The following is a 25,880-nucleotide window of genomic DNA, read 5'->3' as shown; positions in this document are numbered from 1 at the left end:
TGCCGTTTACTTCTTCTGTTGTCGATTATGCATTATTTTTCGTATTGTGAGTATGGTTTTGATTTTCTAAAACATGTGATGGATTGCATGATGAGAAGGAATTCAAGACCTGATGTGTGTGTGAATGTAAATTAGATGCCAATCCTAACTTGAGACAAATGCATCTTGATTGCTTATGTATTGTGAAAGCATGCATACATTAAATTCCACTCACGTGTTCCATTCATTTCATTCATTTCACCTTGTGCAATAATGCAGTTTTAGTGTAACTCAATGGATACATTTAAATTATGGAGACCGAGGCTTATCAAATTTTTTTACAATATTTGGGAGGTGCTTCGACTAGTAAGTATTTTTTACCTTCATTTATGTGTGTAACTATCTCTCTTTTGGCAGTTAAGCATGTATTATATTAATATACGGACAAATCATATGTTTAAAACAATAGGACTTCAAAATTACACAGCTGCAGCATTTGAAAACTGTTTACATCTTTATCCTATGCATTATTATGTAAATCACTATAAATTATAGGATTTTCAATATATACACATAAAACCCTATAACTCATCGCAGATTATGAAGAATTTACGTTAAAGCATAAACTGCTACAAGTTATAGTGTTTTATGCACAAAAATAAAGCTACACAAAATGCTACATTACGTACACTAATAATAAAACAAGACAAAATTAGTATGTAATATGTTAGGACATAGAAAGAACAAAAAATAAAATTCTTACCATCTCCTAAAAAGTTGTGCTTATTGATGGACATTTTATATCATTTACAGGTTATAGCTGCAATTACATATCAAATGATTGTTGCAGATACAAAATATGCAGAGATCCCAGTTACAGATAACTAGTTTACACGCATGTTAGCCTTGAAATAACACTTGATGACTTGTTCCATTTCTTGCTTCTTGATGAATCCAATGGACCCTTGAAAGCCGAGGTAAGGTCTATTTGCATCGTTTGATCAATGTCACCAAGACTAAACCATTCTTGAAATAATAAGTAACCATTCTTAAATTGTTCTTGACAGGTACACCCTGATATGAGTGCTCCATTGTCTCATTATTTCATATATTCAGGACACAATTCCTACCTAATAGGGAATCAAATAAGCAGTGATTGCAGTGAAGAACCAATCATAAAGGCTTTGAAGTGCGGCGTGCGAGTAATCGAGATAGATTTATGGCCAACTGCAAATAAAGATGACATCAAAGTAGATCATGGATGGTACTATAAGCTATCAAATCAAAATCACAATCAAAATCAAAATCTCTTTTCTTACATGATCTTAATTGTTGAGAATGTAAGAAACTAATTCATTTGATTATTATTTTTTTTAGGACACTACGAATCCTATTTCAGCTATCAAATGCCTTGAATCCATAAAGGAATATGCTTTTTTTTTGCATCTGAGTATCCAGTGATCATAACTATAGAAGATCATTTAACAAAAGATCTTAGAGATAAATTTGCAAAGGTATATATACATTTTAAGATTTTCTTTTATTATTATTCTTTAAATTCTTCTAATTCCATTTCTTTTTTGTTTCTTGCAAATGGCAACTCAATTTTTTTGGAGAAGTGCTTTTGATATTACCTTTCGAACTGTTATATTTTTCAGGTTCATTAAAGGAATATCTGAGCGTGATGCGATTCAAATCCACAAATTTTAAACCACATATTGGGTGGATTTATAGAGCTTAAATGGTTGCATTCAATATGCAGGTTAGGGTACTATTTATGGTTGAGGCTAAATATTTTCAGTTGAAGAACTTAAAATGAGATTACTAATATATGTTATGTTAAAATTTTGAATGTAACAGGGGCATGGAAAACAACTATGGTTGCTGGCTAAACATGCTTGCCAGTTTCTTATAGTATGAGGTATATATTTATCTGCAAATGGAAAAAATCAGACCTGGGATTTTCTGAGTGACAGATCATTGTACATGAGTCACCGCACCAAGAATAACTCAAGGTATGTTTTAGTTTTAATTATAATCTATCTTCAATATGTGATTTGCTCTTATTCATTGTTTGCTTTTATTATTTCAGAGGGTTTATGGTGAGAAACAGAAGAAGTGTGCAATAACAAAATGGACCTGAGATTGAAGCTGCCACCTTGTGGTGATGAGAAAGAAGAAGAAACGAGGAGGAAGCTGAAGAGGTCCGTATGTGATCAAAGGTGGCAGCATCACATATATGTAGTATAACATAAATATAAATTCATTGTATTTGTGTGGATTTGTTTTTGCCATCATTTTCTTTTTCTATACATATATGTAGAATACATAAATATAAATTTATTTGTATTAGAATTCATTTTCCATTTCATCTTTATACGATTTTGCTTTTGTCTTCATTTTGATTTTCAATAATTGTTGGCTTTTGATCCTAATAAATAGTTATCAATCTTTAATTATTTATATATTTTGTTGAATTAGAATTATATTTAAAAATTAAGTTTTAATACTAATATATGCGAAATTTAGTTAAAATTTATAATTAGGAAGCAGCACTAGTGACTGATTTAGCGACCGATTTTGAAATTTTGAAGTTTGCTAATAGCGACCGATTTAGCAACCAAAATATCGGTCACTATTTAGCGACCGAATACCTCAGCGACCGATATATTGGTTGCTATTTAGCGACCGATCTTATTAGCGATCGATTTAGTGACCGAAATTATTTAGTATGGATTAGGTGGCGTTGGTTGAAAATTGGTCACTAAAATTCGGTCGCTAGATATTAGCGACTAGCATCGGTCCCTATTTTGAATTTAGCGACCACCAGAATCGGTCACTAAATCGGTCGCTAAACTGATAGGAACCGATTTTTAAGAAATATCAGTTGCTATTCTAGTAATTTCTTGTAGTGAATCTTATTAACTATATCTCCTCAAGTTTACATATTCAATTGTAACGCATAAATTTAAAATTAATTATCTGAAACACAAATTATAATTCATTGTTCAACCGATTTTAAGTTCGTAGTTTTAAATTCTTATAACATAATCGTCTAATTATAATATGAGCAGACAAGTATACTTTACATACACTGAATTAATTATTCACATCAATAACTTTATGTAGAATATTTTAAAAATAACATTAAACTTAATCAACTCAAAATTTAATTCCAACCACATTCAATTAATCCATAGCAGGGCTGTTTATTATGCCCATTCTATATACTCCTTTCTATCACTAACTTCTTTTTCATCTATAGACAAACCTATAGTTGCAAAATTATTCATACTATTTCTAATTATAATTTTTCAGCAACATACCCCAACAAAATTCATCCACAATCCCCACATTACACACTCAATTTTTATAAACCAAATACTTTCTTCTGTTTCACTTTTTCGTATCCGCAGAAATAATTATCACTTTTTTTATTTTTCTTATTTTATTTAATTTTACAATTTTTTTTATAGACTTTATTTACCTTTTTTATTCTGCATCCCATCTCATCCTTTTTTCTCAATTCCAACGGTATACTTTTTTATCTTTTTGAATTGTTCAAACAACTCAACGAATAAAATAAATTATTACCATGACCTATCTCATAGTTGATGTGTGGACATCTTTTCTTTATTTTTTTTATTATTTAAATATAAATTTATTGCGTTTTATTGAGTTTTTAGTATTTAAAATCTGTTTCGATGCTACTTTGAGGCGTATTGTGGTTTTATTTATTTTAGGAAAAATTCCGGCGAATTTGGCAGAGTTCTCGAAAAAAAAAAGGAAGAAATTTGATGCTACCAAGCGAGCGCTAAACGCCGCTACCTAGCGTTTGGCGCTAGGCGTCTCGTAACACGTGCAGACTTTCTGTTGGGTTGGCGCTAAATGCTGGTGCACGAAATTGACTCTGCAATATTCGCACAAATAGACCGGCAAGTGCACCGGGTCGTCCAAGTAATACCTTAGGTGAGTGAGGGTCGATCCAACTGAGATTGTCGGATTGAGCAAGTAATGGCTATCTTGTACATCTTAGTCAGGCGGATAGAAAATATTGTTGTTGTGAAAAAATGCATAAAAATAGAATAAATAAAGTATTACTGGATAAGTGTGAAATTAGTGATGAGGGAACAGTTGAGGCTTCGGAGATGCTTCCTCCATCTAGATCAACTTTTCTCACCATCTACTTCAACTTCTGATGATTCATTCCATGGCAGGCTGTGAGTGACTAACACCAGATCAGTGGTCATTAATCTCCTCTTCTTTAGATCAAACGCTAGGTCAGTGGTCATCCAATCTAAACGGGGTGAAGCTCCTGCAGTCCATTCCCTTGGTGATCCTACTCAAAGCGCCACAAACAAGGTCGGATCTTCTAGGTCAGAGAATGCTGCGTCTTGATTCTAGCCTCTATCAGAAAGGCCCTAATCACCCCATACCTCGGCTGAACTGATGTCTCCAAGTCCTCAACGAAGTCGTGGATTAGCCGTATAAGAGATGTATAATCAAGCTTGTGGTTCAATATTATCCCGTCAAGGACTTGCACGAACTCATGTAGAATAGGGATGATGGTCAAGTTATACTCCCAATTCATTAGGATCAAGAATGAAGATAAATCTTAAAATGGAATCAAGCATAGATTGAAATAGAATAGTGATATTATTAATTCATAAGAATCAGCAGATCTCCTAACCTTAACCTAGGAGGTTAGCGACTCATAGCTTACAGAAAGTAACAATGTATTCCAATGGGGGAGGAAGAAGATCTTAACAAGGGTGATCTTCTACTTTATATACTTATCTAATAGCTAGGGTTTACAGAAATAAAATAAACTAATCTTGTAGTGCGAAAATCCTCTTTCCAGGCTCACTTGGTGAGTGTTTGGGTTGAGCTTGGGATGTCTCCATGAGTTGGTACTCCCTCTGGGGCATTGGATGCCAGCTTTGGGCTCCTTTTTGGGTGTTGGGCACCTGCTGCTCCGTTTTGGGCGTCCAACGCCAGGAATGGGGTTGGTAGCTGGCGTTGAACGCCAGTTTTGGGCCTTAATTTCCAGAGAAAATTATAAACTATTATATATTGTTGGAAAGCCCTGGATGTTAGTTGTCTAATGTTTTTAAGAGTGCGCCATTTGGACTTTTGTAGCTCCAAAAATGCTCCTTCAAGTGCATGGAGGTCAGAATCCAACAGCATCTGCAGTCCTTTCTCTGTCTCTGAATCAGACTTTTCCAAAGCTCCTCAATTTCAGCCAGAATTTAGCTGAAATCATCATAAAACACAACAACTCAAAGTAGAATCCAAAAATATGAATTTTGCACTAAAACCTATGAAAACATAATGAAACTTAAACAAAACATAACAAAAGCTATATGCAAATGATGCCAAAAAGCGTATAAAATATTCGCTCATCAGAACACCAAACTTAAACTATTGCTTGTCCCCAAGCAACCAAAAAAAAAGTAAGATTAAAAAGAAGAGAAGGATACAATAAATCCCAGAGTTCTCAATGAAGCTCAGTTTTAATTAGATGAGCGAGACTAATAGCTTTTTACTTCTGAATAGTTTTGGCATCTCACTTTCCTTTGAAGCTCAGAATAATTGGCATCTTTAGGAACTCAGAATTCGGATGATATTATTGATTCTCCTAGTTTAGTTCTTCTTGATTCTTGAACACGGCTTCTTTTGAGTCTTTGCTGTCACCCTAAGCAATTTGTTTTCCAGTATTACCACCGGATACATAAACGCACAGACACTTAACTGGGTGAACCCTTTCGAATTGTGATTAAGCTTTGCTAGAATCCCCAGCCAATGGTGTCCAGAGTTCTTAAGCACACTCTTTTTGCTTTGGATCACGACTTTAACTACTTAGTCTCAAGCTTTTTACTTGACACCTTCACACCACAAGCATATAGTTAGGGAAGCAGCTCATTTGAACTGTTTAGGCCAAGTTTTTGTTTGTTTTAGGCTCTCCTAACCATTTATGCTCAAAGCCTTGGACCCTTGCTCTTGCCTTTTGGTTTAAAGAGCTATTGACTTTTTCTTTTTCTTTTGCTTTTTTTTTTTCACTGCTCAGACTCAAATTTTTCACTTGACACCTTCACACCACAAGCATTTAGTTAGGGGAAGCAGCTCATTTGAACTTTTTAGGCCAAGAATTGGTTTCTTTAGACCCTCATAACCATTGATGCTCAAAACCTTGGATCCTTGCTCTTGCCTTTTAGTTTTAAGAGCTATTGACTTTTTCTTTTTCTTTTGTTTTTATTTTTCGTGTATATATATATATATATATATATTCTTTTATTGATATTTTTTTTTTGCTTTTTTGCTGCTTTTTCTAAGATTCAATCTTTTTGGATTTTTCAGATTACAAATAATACTTCTCCTTTTTCATCATTCTTTCAAAATCCAACATTCTTAATTCCAACATCAAATATGCACTGTTTATTCATACATTTAGAAAGTAAAAGCAATGCCACCACATGAAGATAATTGAACTATTCAAGTATCTCCCTTTTCTTTTTCAAACGAAATTTTTCTTTTAAGTATGGTGAGGGATTCATGGAATAATTCATAGCTTTAAGACATAAATAAAGATGATGATGCACAAGAAATAAACAATAGGATATAACACTTAATGGAAAATAGAAAAAAATAACTTAGGCAAGGTGATGAAGGGAACAGGACCACCTTAGTAACAGCGGCTACTACTCTCTCTAGTGAATCCAATGGAGCGTTTAAGCTCCTCTATGTCTCTTCCTTGCCTCTGTTGTTCTTCCCTCATAACTCTTTGATCTTCTCTTATTTCATGGAGGATAGTGGCGTGGTCTTGATGTTCCACCCTCAGTTGCTCCACATTTGAACTTAGCTCCCCTATTGAGGTGTTAAGTTGATCCCAATAGTTTTGGAGAGGAAAGTACATCCCTTGAGAAGCATATCAGGGATCTCTTCTTGAGGTGGCTCCACATGCTCTTGTTGAGGTGCATGTGTAGGCTCTCTAAATGGAGCGTTTAAGCTCCACATCCTCTTGTTCAACGCCAGCAAGGGACTTACTCTAGGGTGTTCTGTTTCCATCTCTAAATGTCTCTGTTCTAAGTACTGTACATGATCACAAATATTAAAAAGCAAGAGAAAATTCTAAAAATAAACTAAAATAAACTCAATTGAAAGTAAACAGAAGAAATAAGAACAGAAGTATTATACTCATGGTTGGGTTGCCTCCCAACAAGCTCTTCTTTAATGTCATTAGCTTGACACTCAAGTGTTGACTTTCTTCTTCTTCTTCCAGTTAGTTAGCAGAAATGATTCCAAGGGGGAAAAGGAGGAGATCAGTGCCCACGGATTTGAATTCCTCCTAACAAGCTTTCTTCTATTATTATTAGCTTGATTCTCCTTGCTTGTTAGGGTAGAGGTTGTATTGTTTCTCTATCCCCTATGCATCTTCCTCTAGGGACCTTCTTTCTTGGTGGGTGGTGACTGCCCAACACCAAACTTAAGTTTGATGTCTGGAGAAACTGTATGAGTGTTCACCAAGGGAGGAGGCTTCAGTATTGTACTCTGAATGGAAGTACCTCCTTTGTCAGGGGGTAGTAGAGGTTTCAGGACGTTGATAATCATGTAATCCTTCTGTAACCTCAGCATCTCTCAGCATCAGAGAGGTTTCTTCCACTAGAGAGAGACCATTACTCCAAAACCTCAGCAAAAGGAATGTTGATTTGCATCTTTTTAGAGCCTTCAAAGGATTGTGAGAAGTGCTCGTCCTTGGTCTCCTTTTGGGGCATCTAAGGGTGTGGTACTTTAGGTTTTCTTTTTATAAGCAGGGCATGCAACAATATGCTTCCAGCCTCTTCTTAAGCCACTTCTTCATTTAGTTCCTCAATATTGTGTACCACCTTAGGCTCGGCCTCCTTGGTAATAATGAGGGACTGACAATCTTCTCTTGGATTCACCTTGGTGTCTCTGGGAAGAGTGTTAGGGTGTCCTTAAAGTTTCTGAGGAAGGTTCCTCTGAATGACTGCACTGCACTGCTTAATAAGTATCACTATCTCTACTTCCCTCCAATCCCTCTTGTTATTCAGTATTTCCTTCATGAACTTAGCATATGAAGGAATTTCTTCAAGAGCCTATGCAAAGGGGATTTTAATCTCCAGCTTCTTGAAAGCTTCTAAGAATTTAGCAAATTGCCTTTTCTTTTCTGCTTTTCTAGAGTCTTTGAGGGAATGGTAAGTTGGCCTTGTACTTAGGGGCCATGAGTGGTGCAGGGTGCATGTTCATAGTACCTATAAAAGGACTACCAGCTTGCTTAGGAGAGTTAGTCCCAGCACTTACATGTGTCTGGCTTCCCCTGGACTGGCATTGAACGCCTGGCCTGCCCCCTTCTGGGTGTTGGACACCCATGCCATCCCTGTTTAGGCATTCAACGCCCCTGATGGTACCCTAGGCTGCAGCTTGTTCTTCTTCTGCCATTTCTTCCTCTCCCTGCCTCTTACTGTTCTGAGGCTGGGTGGTCAAGGTACTCCCTAATCAGATAGCTTGACATTCTTCTCTTACCTGTTCAAACAAGAGCTGTTTAGACTGGTTCAACCGTGCTCCCATATTCTTGCTGGAGGCTCGGGTCTTTTTCATTGTTCCTTGCAAGCTTAGCACTTGTTGTGTGAGAAAGTGCAGCTGCTAGGATAACGACTCACTTTGCTTAGGAGGGTCTAATTCAGTGACACTGTCTTGACCCCTCCCTTCATTGAAGTCTCACTAGATGAGTACAGATGCTGATTGTTGGCAATTGTCTCAATGGGTTCTTGAGCTTCCTCAATTGTCTTTCTCATGTGGATTGAACCACCAGCAGAATGGTCTAAGGACATCTTAGCCATATCTGTGAGTCTGTAATAGAAGAACTTTACCCATTCTAAAAACATTTCAGTAGGGCATTTTCGTAGCATCATCCTGTACCTCAGATGACTGGAAATTTGCACAGCACAAATTCCTTCGGCAAGTGTACTGAATCGCTAAGTAATAACTCACTGTTGAGTAAGGTCGATCACACAAGGATTGATGGATTAAGAAATTTTAGTTAAGTAATTAATCTATAGTAGCAAATATTTGATGATTATTGTGAAATTTGCAGAATGTAAATGACATAAAAAGTAAATGACTGAAAGATAAAGAGCTGAAAGTAAATTACTGAATGATAAAGAGCAAAAAATTTAAATGACAAGGAATTAAAGGAGCTGAAACTTAAATAGCAAGAAAGTAAAGGCAAGAATGTAAATGGCCATGAAAATTAAATTGCATGAAATGTAAATGGACTTCGGGTGCTAGGAATCAAAGATAACAAGAAACTTAAAGCAATTGAAAGGAAAAGCAACAATGGGTGAGATTCATTAGGGATTGGAGATATTATAATCCTTCATGAATCAATGTGTCTAAACTTTATTCTCAATCATATAAAGTAGATCTATGGTTGATTGTAATTAATTGAGTTCTAAGTCCTTGGCAACCCAATTTCTCTTAACACAACTAATTGCCAATTCCTTGATCTAATTGTTCATGAGAAGAGGTTAAGTTCGATTCTCTTATCCTATAAGCCACACAAACTCTCAGGATCTCAATTCAAACTTGGAATTTATTGACAAAAAGAGTTATGAGAGAAAGAGCTTCAAACTAATTTCTATGATTCCCTTTCTGAGGTTCACATAGAAATTCAAATGATCTAAACCCCCTTCCGGTAGTGAATAGATCTATTAAGCACAAAAGTTATCTCTTAGCTACAACAAGTGGATTGAAAAGAAGAAGAATTTTATTAATTCATTTGAATTACAACAGAGCTCCTCCCCCTAATGATGTGGAGTTTAGTTCATCATTGCTCTGGAAAACATAGAAAGAAAAAGAAAGTACATGAAAAGTAACTAAGTATAGAGAAGAAAGAAAATGATTCAGAGTTTCGCCAAATTAGGATCCTCTTCTATCAGAGTCCGTCATTCGCTTTTAAGTTCAAAACTCTTCCTATATATACTACTTGTGTGATCTTCAAATGAGTCTTTAAGTACTTGGATGTGGGCCATTGGCCTTAGTTGAAGCAGTTAGCAAACTCTTTGGGCTTTTCTCAGCTTTCTGAAAGGTATTACTTGAAGCAGCACTGACGATAGTGAGGACGTTAGTGTGGATAACACTCTGTACATTGCATGGCTCGCTGACGTTAATACTGGCATTAGTGGCGTTAAGGTGGCCACTAACGCAGCTCTTCCTTGGAGTCTTGGAGTTATGTCGCTCACGTTAGTGCTGGCGTTAGTGGCACTAACTTGGCTACTAACACAGCTCTTCATTGGTGTCTTGGAGTTGTGTCGCTCACATTAGTGCTGGCGTTAATGGCACTAACTTGGCCACTAACGCATTTCTTCCTTCGTCCCTTGGAGTTATGTCGCTCATGTTAGTGCTGGCATTAGTGGCACTAACTTGGCCACTAATGCAGCTCTTCCTTGATCCCTCCACCTTAACACTGGTGTTAGTGGCACTAACTTGGCCACTAACGCCAGTCCTCCTTGAATGCTGGCGTTGACACTAGCGTTAGTGGCGTTAACGTGGCCACTAACACCACTCCTCCGTTAGAAGCTGGCATTGGTACTGGCATTAGTGGCATTAATGTGGCCACTAACGCCACTGCTCTCTTGCTTTTCTCTGCTTTTTTTTGCCTATCATCAATCAAAAAATTGCATCAAAGCTTTACTATAATCTCAAGATAATGCATCATTCATTGCATCAATTAGTTATTTGCATTAATCTCATGAAAATGTGTATAATTCACAATGTTGATTGAATCAAGACATGCATACATAACTCATCCAAATGCTTTCTTGTTGACTAAGAAAATGCATGAAACTAATCTAAAACAAACTAAAAATGGCTTGTAAAGCTAGCCAAGATGCCCTTGCATCACAACACCAAACTTGAATCTTGCTTGTCCCCAAGCAAGTAATTAAACATAAGAAAAAAGAATGAGAATACAGAGGGATATGAGTCCTTATTGAGAGATTTCCAGCCCTGGTTCATGGAGTTTCATGCATGACAACTTAGGTTCATACTCTTATTAGTTTTTGGACTATAATATGCTCTTTTGGTACTAACTCTGTTACCTTCTATGAGACTTTTATTCTTTGATCCTTAGCTTAACTTTTGCTTTCTTTTTCTTCTTTCTAGAGGCTTATTACTCTATTTAGCTAAGTGCTCTGTGTTAAGGCAGCTCTTTATGATAAGCTTTCAGCCAACACTCCCGGACCAGTTAGTCCAAGGTGCTAGGTGTTGAAACACCCCTGAGGACTTACTTACTCAAGGCTCTCCTCAACACATACACACCACAGGCACATGGCTTGAAATTTTATCCCTAAGATAATGGTACCCAGCACCTCTTTGGGTCATTAAGTGCTTTGTAACAAGGTTGCCCTTGATAGTTGACTTTTGGTTGACAATCTGGGTTAGTTAACCCAAGTTGTCAAGTGGTGAAGCACTCTTCAGAACCTAATCATCCAAGCATATCCATGTACAAAAGCACCATAGGCACATATCTCACAATTCAAACTATTGGTGCCTAGCTTTATTGCTTGCTCTTTTCTTTCTTTTTCGAGGATCTTTTTATTCATTTGAGTTTCATAGAATGCATATTAAGTTCATACTTAAAGAGATATTCTAGATTTTATCCTTATTAGTGAACCAACTTAGTTAGCAAATACCACCACATAACCTTAAGACCTTATTCATCTTCTACTAAGTTGGACTTTTACTCTTCTGTTTCACAATATTTTCTTTTATTGAAGCTTAGGAAACAGAGCAAACAATTCAAACAAGGTGAAGTGATCTAGGTATTAGACTAGCAAGCCAAAATAAAAATGAACCTAATGCAAATGAATTATGACTAAAAGGACACTGATCAACCGGGGTACAATTGCACTTTACATTTAGGCTAGAGTTAGTCAAGTAACAAAACAACCTTTTAGTGTCCACTTGTTTCCTTCTTGTCATCACCATCTTTAGCTTTTGTGTCCATCTTTCTCTCTTTAGATGATAGTGCATATTTCCTCCAAGAGATGAAATGACTTCCTGCAAAGATATTGAAAGTTGCTTGTTCCCCAAGCACTTGAGAAATGGTTAGCATGCATGTATGTTCGTAAGCTTCTGAACTTACTTTGGTGTGTGAACACCAAACTTAGTTCCTTCCCTACTTCTATATGCAGCAAATTGACTACATCCATGAAACATTATGTGCTTTTATTAAGAAGGCAAACTATGAGCTAGAAAGTAAATAATTGTTAAGTAGATTCCATGATTGTTTGGAGTTAGTGACTAGTCATGCTCTTTGGAGGGGTTGCAATGTGTTTTTAATGAAATCTGTGGTGGAACACTGATAAACTACTATTTTATGGTTTATCTTGTGCTAATTTGAGTGGTTTTTTATCAAGTCTTTGCACACTTATTCATACAATTTGCATGATTTTACAATTCCTTCCCAATTTTGTTATATGGTTGAAAACTTGCTTCCTAAGCCTTTAAATTGTGTATTTTAATTCCCCTTTATACCATTCGATACTGTGATCTGTGCGTTAAGTGTTTTCAGGCTGTATAGGGCAGGAATGGCTTAGAGGATTGAGAGGAAGCTTGCAAAAAAGGAAGGAGCACAAGAAATAAAGGAGATAACCAGCGACGATCAACGCGCACGCATGGCTCATGCGTGCGCGTGATTTGGAGATTTTCATAGCGATGCGTGCGCGTACCTGACGCGTACGCGTGATAAGCGAGATTGCACAGCGACCCGGGCGCGTACCTGACGCGTATGCGTGACACGCGAAGAAGACCATCGACGCGTGCGCGTGACCTACGCGTACGCGCGACGTGCGCCACGTGCAGAAAATACAGAAGACGCTGGGGGCAATTTTGGGCTGAGTTTGGACCCAGTTTTCGGCCCAGAAACACGGACTAGAGCCAAGGGACAAGCAGAGACTCGACACACCTTCACTTTTACATAGTTTTTAGTTTTAGTTTTGAATTTTAGAGAGATATACTACTTCCTCTAGTTTTTCTTCATATTCATAGTTTTAGAATTTTATGCTTTTGATTTGGATATTGAGAAGAGTTACTACCTCCGTTGAAGTTTCTATCATTCTTGTTTGTTTTCTTATTCCTTTACTCTTTTAATCACCCATTAACCCTGTTCAGATTTACGTATGGATATCTTTGATTTTGGAATTTATTAATGCAAAGAATTATTTTTACCTTTAATTAATTTTCTGCTATTATTTTATTTGAATTTCCATGTCTTTTTTTCTTCCCCAATTATCGTTTATAAAAATGGCATTTGTGTCAATGGAGTAGACTCCCAACTTGACTTGGGAGTTGATTAAAAAGAGACCCTTGAGTTGGAATACTCAAGTGTAATTGGAAATTGGAAGGTGTTGGCTGGCTCTCTAGTCACTAACGCTAATCTTTCCATAGGAGAGGATTAGGACTTGTGAATTAGAGTTAGCTCAATTACTTGAATTTCCTTTATTCGGTAAAGGTTAACTAAGTAAAAACAACAACCTCTTACTATTACACTTGGGATAATCCAACAAGGATAGAACATACGATTAATCTTCTCCCAGTCAAGACATTTTATTTTGATTATATAAATTCTCTTGCTAAGTTTCATTGCTTTAATTTACAATCATTTATTTATCTGTTCTCCAACTCTTAAAAATTTCTCAGAAAATTCCTGACCAATAAATTGCACTCTTTTTTCAACTCATTGGGAGACGACCTGGGATTTCTACTCCCAGTATTTTATTCTCAATTTGTGACAATTTGTTCTAAATTGATAAGTAGAATTTTCGTCGGTTAAGAACTGTACTTGCAATTAAATTCTTAATCAGCAATTTTCTGCCCGTCAATTTTTGGCGCCGTTTCCGGGGAGTTGCTATAGTGTGCTAAATTATTGGTTAGTGTAAATATTTTTAATTTTACATATTTGCATATTTTATTCTATTTTATTACCATGAGCTGTATATTTCTTTCATTGAATGACGCGTTTACTACCTGATCCGAGCTTAGCCACATTTGATCCTGAAATTGAAAGAACTATTTCACGTATTAGGCGAGCTCGGCGTCGGTTAGCTTCTGAGGGTGGTGAAGTGGTTACTACCAATTTACCAATCTTATCTGAGAGCAAATCTGAAGTGCCATTTGAGGAAGAAACAAGCTCCTCTTCTACTGATTCTGTTGATTTACATGCAGGTAATATGGCGGAGCCTAGAAGGATTACTCTCCATGAAGCAGGAGCTCCAGACTTTACACTTCAATCGTACCAAGCGCGTCATCCAAATCTGTCTAAAGATTTTGAACTGAAGACTGTGCTAATCTACCTAATACCCAAGTTTCATGGCTTACCTGCTCAAGAGCCTATCAAGCACCTTACAGAATTTCAGACAGCCTGCTCAACTACTAGGCATCATGGTGCAGATGAGACTACTATTTGGCTATATGCCTTCCCGTTTTCTCTTGAGAGAAAAGCAAGGGAGTGGTTCTACACTCAACCTGAAGAAGTTGTTACTAATTAGGATCTGCTCAGAAGGGAATTCTTGGAAAAATACTTTCCAGTCGAAGTTACAGATAGACTGAGGAAAGAAATTTCCTGCATTATTCAAGGCGAATCAGAGACTCTTTATGAGTATTGGGAATGCTTTAGGAATCTCCTAGACTCATGTCCCCACCATAAGATTAACTAGTTGGTGTTGCTTAGCTACTTCACACAAGGCATGAAGCCTCAGGATAAGACTACATTAGATGCTGCGAGTAATGGCTCTCTGAAGAAGTACAAGACGGTGACAGAAACATGACAACTGATCACTGATCTAGCTGAGTCTACCCGGAATGCAAAGCACAGGAACAACGATCCCAAGGCTATTGTGGAGGTTTCCTCTAGTAGTGAGACTGCTGCTCTCACATAGACTTTGGGAAAGATGACCAACATACTGAAGCAGCTACAGCTGAATCAACAACAACCTCAGCCTCCCCCACAACAACAATGTCAACAGTTGGTTCCTCAGAGAGTGTGCGGAATATGTGCCTGTTATACTTATTACACTGATGAGTGTCCGCAGCTCCAACAAGAAGACAACACCTTGGCAGCTACCCATAATTTTTATGACCGTCGGAATCAAGGATACTATCAACAAGACGGCAATTATAACCAACGTGGAAACTACAATCAAGGTTGGCAAGACAACTCCAACCAGGGATGGAGAGATAATTCCAACCAAGGGTGGAGAGACAACTCCAACCAAGGATGGAGGGACAACTACAACCGAGGAAGCAGAGACAATGGAGGAAATCAGAGGTGGAATGACAACAACAATAACAGACAGCAGAACCAAAACCAGCCTTTCCGAGTACCTCACCAAAGGCAGTTCCAAGCGCTTCAGAATAACCAATAGTAGGCCCCTCAAATCACTTACCCCCCTTCTTCCTCTAACGATGAGATGCTTCGCTCTATTGCGCAAGGCCAACAAGACATTCAGAATATAATTAACTCCTCCATAAATGGTCTTAGCTCCACCATACAAGCTCTTATCTCCTGGATGGAATCATTAACTACCCCCAACAATCAACCTTCAAGCTCTAGTGCACTTCCTTCTCAACCCTTACCCAACCCAAAAGGGTGGAATCAATGCCATCACTTTGTGGTCCGGAACCACACTGCAAGAGAGGAATCATCAGAAGCCGAGCTCAAAGGAAGACATTCAAGTTGAAGACATTGTTGAGGTAGAGGATGTTGAAGAAGAGGATGAGGTACAATACATGGTTGAAGAAGAAGTATCTCAACCAAGGGATGGAACACCAAAAGAAGATAAAGTTACAAGACAAGTCATTCCCATTCCATTCCCAACCTTGCTAGGAAGTCCAGAAAGCAGATAGAGCTCGATCCCAAGATGGTGGAGATCGTCAAAAAAGTTGAGGTAACTATTCCCCTTTTTAATGCCAATCGCCAGGTACCTAAATATGCGAAGTTTCTAAAAGATTTATGCATGAATAAAGATAAAATACAGGATTTAGAAACTATTTCTCTAGGTAGCTCTATTTCTGCTTTAATAGGTGATATACCGGAAAAATGTAGTTATTCGGGTCCATGCATGGTTACTATTACTAAAGAGGGTGTAAAATTTTTTGACTGCATGTGTGAGTATTATGCCATTATCTGTTTATGATGCTTTGAGGCTACCTCCCTTAAAAAGGTGAGCAGCACGTTTTGTTTTGGCAGATAAAAGCATAATCTCGGTGGTAGGAATTGCTGAGGACGTGCTGGTGAGCATTAAGGGGCTAACATTCCCTGTTGACTTCTATATTTTGGAGATGCCCCCTAATGACTCCGGAAGACCATCTTCCATCCTCCTTGGAAGCCCATTTCTGAAGACTTCAACATTCAAATTGGATGCCTTCTCAGGAACTTACTCTTTTGAGATAGATGGTCGAGCAGTGAGTTTCAACCTGGATGAAGCCATGAAGCATCCTCCGGAAGATCACTCCCTCTTCCAGTGCGACATCATTGATGAAACTGTAGCTGCAGTTCACCAAGAAGAAGTAGAAGAGATGCACATGGATCAAGGTGCAAGTGTGGGGAAACCCTCTGAACAAAATGAAGACACCTTGCCACCATCACTAGCTCCAGATGAACAAGTGCCTAGGCATGAGCAGAAAATGGAATTGAAGCTCTTTCTACCCCACCTCAAGTATGCTTACCTTGAGGATAATCAGAAGCTCCCAGTTATTATTGCAAGGGAATTCACTTTCCAATAGGAGAAGCAGCTGCTTAGTGTGCTGAGAAGACACAAGAAAGCAATTGGGTGGAGCTTGGCGGATATAGTAGGCATCAGCCCTCAAGTCTGTGAGCACCGGATATTTTTAGAAGAGGGAGCAAGACCTGTTCGTCAACCTCAAAGGCAGCTGAACCCTACCATCTTAGAAGTTGTCAAGAAAGAAGTAACCAGGCTGCTTGAAGCTGACATCATCTATCCAATATTGGATAGTGAATGGGTTAGCCCAGTACAAGTCGTGACCAAGAAGTCTGGAGTCACAACAGTGAAGAATGAGCATGGAGAGCTCCTGACAACTAGAATGCAGAACTCTTGGAGGGTATGCATTGATTATAGGTGCCTCAACCAGGCTACTCGCAAGGATCACTACCCCCTGCCATTCATTGATCAGATGCTTGATCGTCTGTCAGGAGAAAACTACTTTTACATATCCCTTTGGAATGTATGCATATAAGAGGATGCCTTTTGGCTTATGTAATGCACCGGCTACTTTCCAAAGGTGCATGATGACTATTTTCTCAGATCTTATTGAGAAATGTATGGAAGTTTTCATGGATGAATTTAGTGTGTATGGTGATTCATTTAACCTTTGCTTGGATAGTTTAGCTAGAGTATTAGACAGGTGTGTTAGTTCAAACCTTGTATTAAATTTTGAAAAATGTTATTTTATGGTAAAATAAGGTATTGTTCTAGGACATGTTGTTTCTAATACTGGTATTTCTGTAGATCCAGCAAAGGTAGATGTCATTTCTAGTTTACCTTACCCCTCCTCCATGAGAAAAGTCCGTTTGTTCCTTGGTCATGCAGGTTTCTACCGGAGATTTATCAAAGACTTCAGTAAGGTAGCATTGCCTTTATCCAGACTGCTGCAGAAGATCGCCTTGACTCAAGCTTCGATTGTGAGAGGACCAGACTGAAACTAGCCTTTTGAGATTATGTGTGATGCCTCCAACCATGCAATAGGAGTGGCGCTGGCTCAGCGCGAAGCTAAGGACCCTTTCATAATTGCTTATGCTTCTAAGACCTTAGACGCTGCTAAGTCTAATTATACTACCACTGAAAAAGAGCTTCTGGCTATTATTTTTGCTCTGGTTAAATTCCGAGCCTATTTACTTGGTACTAAAGTGGTAATATACTCAGACCATGCAATCCTAAAATATTTATTAGCTAAAAAAGAGTCCAAACCAAGGCTAATACGATGGATATTGTTGCTGTAAGAATTTGATTTAGAAATCAAAGATTGGAGTGGTTCCCATAATTTGGTGGCAGACTACTTGAGTGGCCTAGAGCACATTAAGAATGACTCCACTCTTATCAATGATGCTTTTCCATTTGATAGCTTGCACGCAATATCTGAAGTAGTTCCTTGGTATGCACCTATAGCTAATTATCTGGTTAGTCATACCTTCCCTCCCAATTTTACTAAGTATCAAAAGGACAAGCTGAAAAGCGAGTCCAAATATTATATATGGGATGACCCATATTTATGGAAGTATGGTGCTGACCAGATAATTACAAGGTGTGTGCCTCAATCAGAATTCCAGTCAATTTTAGAGGCCTGCCACTCTTCTGAGAGTGGTGGACATTTTGGTCCTCAAAGAATAGCTAGAAACATTTTAGACTGTGGATTCTGGTGGCCCACTCTTTTCAAGGATGCTACTGCCTTCTGTAAATCTTGTTCCCCATGCCAAAGGTTTGGAAATATATCCAAGAGGGATGAGATGCCACAATAGCTTATGCTAATGTTGTTGCTACCCATACTGATGATGCTAACGTTGTTGTCTCCTTTGTTAGAAACCATATTATCTGTCGCTTTGGGTCACCACGAGCAATCGTGATTGATCAAGGCACTCATTTTTGTAACAGGAGATTAATAAGTCTGCTGAAGAGACATGACATTGTGCACAAAGTAGCAACAGCTTACCACCCTCAGACCAATGGGCAAGCTGAGGTGTCTAACAGAGAGATAAAGTTCATCTTGGAGAAGATTGTCAAGCCTCATGGAAAAGACCGGAGCACCAGGCTTGTAGATGCGCTCTGGGCTTATCGGACAGCATACAAGACACCCATTGGAATGAGTCCCTTCCGCCTAGTATACGGAAAGGCTTGTCACCTTCCAGTGGAGGTGGAGCACAAGGCTTTCTGGGCTGTAAGGGAATGCAACATGGGATTTGAGAAAGCTGGTGCTGAAAGGAAGCTGCAACTAGCAGAACTGGAGAACCTTCGACTCGAAGCGTATGACAACTCCAGGCTATACAAAGAGAGAGTGAAGGCAGTGCATGACAAGCATATTAAGAGAAGAGAGTTCAGACCTGGGGAGCTAGTTCTCCTCTACAACTCCAGATTGAGGCTCATAACAGGCAAGCTGAGATCAAGATGGGAACGCCCCTATAGGGTGGAAAAGGCAGAGCCATACGGAGTCTTTCACCTGAATCATCCTTCAAGTTCCAAATTCATCAAGGTCAATGAACATCGCTTGAAGCTATATCATGGTGAGAAGATGAAGGACAATAAAGAGCTAGAGGTCTTTCTCTTGGAGGATCCACCAACAGAAGCAGATTGAGCTTGTGGACCGTCCAACTTAAGGACGCAAAAGCAAAGTGCTAGGTGGGAGACAACCCACCATGGTATGATCATACCTTTTCATTCTTAGTTTTATTTTATTTTGTTTTTATCAGTGTTTATTCATAATTTCTGCATCATCACCTGCATTCTGCATAAAAAAAAGGATGTTCGATGCGCAAGCGTCCCTGACACGTGAGCGTCATGTGTGAATTCGCAACACCATGGAAGTAAACAGAGAGTTGGGTAGGAGTGGCGCTGGAAGCATGCATTGCGCACAAGCAAGCCCATGCGTACGCGTCCCTCACGTGTGCGCGTCGCTTGCGCTTTCATCAACTCACGCGTAAGCGTTCCTGATACGTACGCGTGACCCTGGAAATCGGCGTCAATAACGTGATGAACAGAGAGTTGTATTGGTTTGGGGTTGGAACTGTGCTAGAAGTATAAATCCCGTCACGCGTACGCATTCCTGATGTGTGCGCGTCCTTTTCCTTTAATGGCAATCCACGCGTGCGCGTGCCTGACGTGCACGCGTCGTATGCAATTTTGCCCCCAGCCCAGACTGAACAGAGCAATTTTGGACTCGCGCAATTCGCACAACCAAAGGCGCGCGCACGCATTCCAGATGCTTACGCGTCACTATCAAATTTGCGCGACCCACGCGTACGCGTGCCATACGCGTACACGTCGCATGCGACGCACAATTAAACCAGTACGCCGCCAGATTTCACTTATCCCCTCCCCCAATCCTAATTCTTTTTTAATCCTAATTCTACCTTATTTCCTCTTCCTTCTTTCTTTCTCATTCCTTTTTACTATCCACTACTTTCTTCTTCCCTTCTTCATCTTCTCCCTCAGGTTTCTTTTCTTCCTCCCCTCTACTCTTTTATTCTTCCTCTTTTAATTATTGCATTTAATTATTTTTCTTTCTTCTCAATTTTTCTTTTAGCTTAATTATTTATGGTTTCTTTTTCTTTCTTTTTCATGCATTTTATGTTGGTGTTCGAATTTTATTCGGGTCGTACCTTATTATCATTGAACTTGTGGATATTATAAGGAGTGATTTGACAATTGACATTTAAATTTGGCTCTCGTATACATTTGGATTCATTATTTTTATTCCTATTTTACCTTGCACACCAAGTGTTTGTGAAAAAGCTCTTATGGCATTCGGAATCATATTTTATTTTACTCTTACACTTTAATGCCTCTTTTTCACCACACTTGTACTCCACATGTATTTAGGATTATCATTCACAATTGTCATCATACAAGTGCTCTTTAATTTGGCTTCTTTTAATAATTGATGCTTGAGTTATACTTCTCATGCCCATTACTTGCATGCTTTTAACCTCTTGCATCTAATTCCTATGAATTGCCTTTTTCCTCGTAATTGATGTCTTACCCACATGTTGTAGCTACCATGTATTTAAGCTATTATATTTTCTTTGGAATTCATTATCACTTGGAACTTTCTCCCGCCGGTTTGGAATTATATATATTTAACATTTTTCTTCTTTCTTTCTTCCTTAGGAATGGGTACCAAGAAAGGAAAAGAGAAGGCCACTGACAAGACACCAGCAAGGAAAGGAACCAAGAGAGCTCCGGCTAAGGCACTTTGATGAGCGAATATTTTATATGCTTTTTGGGGATATTTTCATGTAGTTTTTAGTATGTTTTAGTTATTTTTTATTATATTTTTATTAGTTTTTATGAAAAAATCATATTTTGGGACTTTACTATGAGTTTGTGTACTTTTTGTAATTTCAGGTATTTTCTGGCTGAAATTGAGGGACCTGAGCAAAAATCTGATTCAGAGGCTGAGAAAGGACTGCAGATGCTGTGGGATTCTGACCTCCTTGCACTCGAAAAGGATTTTTTGGAGCTACAAAAGTCCAATTTATGCGCTCTTAATTGCGTTGGAAAGTGGACATCTTGGGCTTTCCAGCAATATATAATAGTTCATACTTGGCCCAAGATTTGGTGGCGCAAACTGGCGTTTAAACGTCAGCTCCTTACCCTTTTCTGGTGTTAAACGCCAGAACTGGCATAAAAGTTGGAGTTAAACGCCCAAACTGGCACAAAAGCTAGAGTTCAACGCCAGGAATAGCCTATGCACGTGAAAACTTCAGTGCTCAGCCCAAACACACACAAAGTGGGCCCCGAAAGTGGATTTCTGCACTATCTATCTTAGCTTACTCATTTTCTGTAAATCTAGGTTACTAGTTGAGTATAAAAACTACTTTTAGAGTTTTATTTTGGACATCATGACATTTTTTACATCTGAATTTTGTATCTTCTACGGCATGAGTCTCTAAACCCCATGGTTGGGGGTGAAGAGCTTTGTTGTGTCTCGATGGATTAATGCAATTACTACTGTTTTCTATTCAATCACGCTTGTTTCTATTCTAAGACATTCACTCGAACTTCAACATGATGAATGTGATGATCCGTGACACTCATCACCATTGTCAACCTATGAACGCGTGCCTGACAACCACTTCTGTTTGGTTCCTGGTTCACGAGTTTGATTGCCTCTCCTGACAACAGAGCATTCAAATCTGTGAGATCAAAGTCTTCGTGGTATAAGCTAGAATCAATTGGCAGCATTTTTGAGATTCGAAAAGTCTAAACCTTGTCTGTGGTATCCTGAGTAGGATCCGGGAAGGGATGACTATGACGAGCTTCAAACTCACAAATGTTGAGCACAGTGACAGTGTGCAAAAGGATCGACGGATCTTACTCCAACACTAGTGAGAACCGACAGATGATTAGCCCTACGAAACCCATAACTGGACCATTTTCACTGAGAGGACAGATGGTAGCCATTGACAATGGGGATCCACCAACATACAGCTTGCCATAAAAGGAGCCTTGCGTGCGTGAAGAAGAAGACAGTAGGAAAACAGGGATTCAGAAGACAGAGCATCTCCAAAACCTCAACCTGTTCTCCATTACTGCATAACAAGTATTATTTAATCCATGTCCTTTTACTCATTCCAATTAAAACTAAGAATTATTATTGATATCCTGACTAAGAGTTACAAGATAACCATAGCTTGCTTCAAGCCGACAATCTCCGTGGGATCGACCCTTACTCACGTGAGGTATTACTTGGACGACCCAGTGCACTTGCTGGTTAGTTGTGCGGAATTGCAAAAGTGTGATTGTGATTGTAATTTCATGCACCACGCTTCCATCTACAAGTGTCAAGCCGCCAACAAAGCGGGTAAAGAGGATCATTAAAGTTGATGAATCAGAGAAAGCCCTTCCTGCATGGGACTCCACACGGTTCACTAACCGTTATTGCTAACAGATATTCCCCATCCTAGCCGAGAGGAACTACAACAATGAGCATCTCCTCATTGTTCCAACCCACTTTGTTGATTTTGTGGAGCCCCGAATCGAGAGGAGACAGTGGGGATTTTTTAGGAGGCAGCCGCGGGAGGCCAACTTATCATGGGTAGTTGAATTCTACTCCAACTTCTACTCGCCTACTCTGCAGACTGTTTATGTTCGTCAGCAGCAAGTCCTTACCTCCGAGAGTGCCATACAGAGAGCACTGTATCTTCCACCTTGCTCAGAGGAATTGGATGCATATCAAGAGGGAAGTACATCAGGCCACTAGTTCCCTCTGCGAGCCGACCTATCTTTGGATACACATCCTTCTTCTACTCCACCATCATCTACACCACAGGCACCATCCATCCATCAGATGTTCCTTCAGATCCTTGAGAGGTTCGACCGGTAAGACCGGCGGATGGAGCAAATGGAGCGACGTAACAAGCGCCGATACCACTATCTGAAGGAACTCATAGTCAGTACCAACCCACCTCCGGAATAGAAGGACACCCTAGACTCCCCTTCAACCAGTAGCACAAGGAGCCATGGCAAACCAGACAGCGGAGGCAATGCTTCCAGCCCTACCTTGTTCCTTACTGATGGCACAGAGGACCGTGCCAAGCCTTATGTATTGGGAGGTCAGTCCTTGACTTCCGGAGGTAATTTCTCTCTCTTAACACCAACATTTGACTTTTTCTTTTGTTAGGTAGGATAGATTGCATAGTAATAATTGTTTGCATGTATGTCTTGCTTAGTTGAAGTAATAAATTTCTTTTCAATACCCTTTTTATAGCATTTCACTAATTTAAATTAAATTTTTTTTGTTAAACTTGTTTAAAGATTGTAATTTGGAACATGGTTTATAGCTAAGAACACACAACTGGTGAGATTTTGAGCTTATTTATATGGCTACATTATTTAACCATAATTTTTATTCTTGTGTGTTTTCTTCTCTATGATTGCAATCTATAGTTTGTTCCATTTTATATGTCCATTGTTTAGTGTATTGGCATGCATACATATGATTGAGGCCATCATTTGTTACTAGCTCACTTATCCCAAATAGCCTACCATTTCAATTACCTTTGTTTGCCACTTTGAGCCTTTAAATCCCCATTTGTTCTGTATTTTACCACATCACCAACCTTAAGCGAAAAAATAATTAACTACCCCAATTGAATCTTTGGTTAGTTTAAGATAGAGATTGTGTATCAATTAAGTGTCGGGAATTTTGGGAACTTAGGTTGATAAAATTGTGTTGACAAAAGTATTGGGAATTTGGGTGCATACTCATGTGAGACCAGAAAAACCATGTGCATTGATATGTTATGTTTTCTTTCATGTTCATCAAAAAATAAAACAATATAAATAAATAAATAAGTAAATAGCGGACAAAATTATCCCAATGTTAAGTTTAATAAAAGATCAATGCATATGTGGTGAAATTAAAGAAAATTTGATACATAAGTATGGGAAATACACAAAAGTGAGATTATGGGTAGCTAGGCATAATTTTAGAATTATATAGAGTGTGTGTGTGTGTTAGGTGAGAACTTAGGTTAGTCAAAGATTCAATTTACAGCTCACTTGGCCATATTACAACCTTGAAAAGATCTCATGATTTGCATTTGTACACTAGATATTTGTTGATTGGTTAAATGAAGAAAAAAGTTTAGAAAGCATGAATAGAGAAGAGTAGAGTGGATTAACCCTAGACACTTGAGCGATTAGAGTGCATATACACTACCAGAGAGGGTTCAATGCTTGATTCTATGTTCCCTGCATTCGTGAGTTATCTCCTCACAAGTTTACTTATCTTTTATTGTGTGATTTGAATTAGTGGAATCTGATTTATGTCTGTCTTGGAGAACTTGTTTACTTTTAACCAAGTAGATAGAAACATCTTATCATATAGTTACATTCACATACATAGGTTACATCTCATGAGTCTTACTTTCTCCATTCATTCCTTTTGTCTCCTTGAGCTTAGCATGAGGGCATGCTACTCTTTAAGTGTGGGGAGATTGATAAACCACTATTTTATGGTTTATCTTGTGCTAATTTGAGTGATTTTTATCAAGTCTTTGCACACTTATTCATACAATTTGCATGATTTTACAATTCCTTCCCAATTTTGTTCTATGGTTGAAAAATTGCTTCCTAAGCCTTTAAATTGTGTATTTTAATTCCCCTTTATACCATTCGATGACGTGATCTGTGCATTAAGTGTTGTCAGGCTGTATAGGGCAGGAATGGCTTAGAGGATGGAGAGGAAGCTTGCAAAAATGGAAGGAGCACAAGAAATAAAGGAGATAACCAGCGAGGATCGACGCACACGCAAGGCTCACGCGTACGCGTGATTTGGAGATTTTCACAGCGACGCGTGTGCGTACCTGACGCGTACGTGTGATAAGCCAGATTGCACAGCGATGCGGGCGCGTACCGTACGTGTACGCATGACACGCGAAGAAGACCATCAACGCGTGCGCGTGAACTACGTGTACGCGTGATGTGCGCCACATGCAGAAAATGCAGAAGACACTGGGGGTAATTTTGGGCTGAGTTTAGACCCAGTTTTCGGCCAAGAAACACAGATTAGAGCCAGAGGACAAGCAGAGACTCAACACACATTCACTTTTACATAGTTTTTAGTTTTAGTTTTGAATTTTAGAGAGATATACTACTTTCTCTAGGTTTTCTTCATATTCATAGTTTTAGAATTTTATGCTTTTGATTTGGATATTGAGAAGAGTTACTATCTCTGTTGAAGTTTCTATCATTCTAGTTTGTTTTCTTATTCCTTTACTCTTTTAATCACCCATTAACCCTGTTCAGATTTACGTATGGATATCTTTGATTGGAATTTATTAAAGCAAAGAATAATTTCTACCTTTAATTAATTTTCTGCTATTATTTTTTTTGAATTTCCATGTCTTCTTTTCTTCCCCAATTATCGTTTATGAAAATGGCATTCATGTCAACGGAGTAGACTCCCAACTTGACTTGGGAGTTGATTAAAAGGAGACCCTTGAGTTGGAATACTAAAGTGTAATTGAAAATTAGAAGTTGTTGGCTGGCTCTCTAGTCACTAACGCTAATCCATCCATAGGAGAGGATTAGGACTTGTGAATTAGAGTTAGCTCAATTACTTGAATTTCCTTTATTCGGTAAAGGTTA

This window comes from Arachis ipaensis, chromosome B05, assembly GCF_000816755.2.
Source record: "Arachis ipaensis cultivar K30076 chromosome B05, Araip1.1, whole genome shotgun sequence".
Lineage (NCBI taxonomy): Eukaryota > Viridiplantae > Streptophyta > Magnoliopsida > Fabales > Fabaceae > Arachis > Arachis ipaensis.
This window is presented reverse-complemented; position numbering follows the sequence as displayed.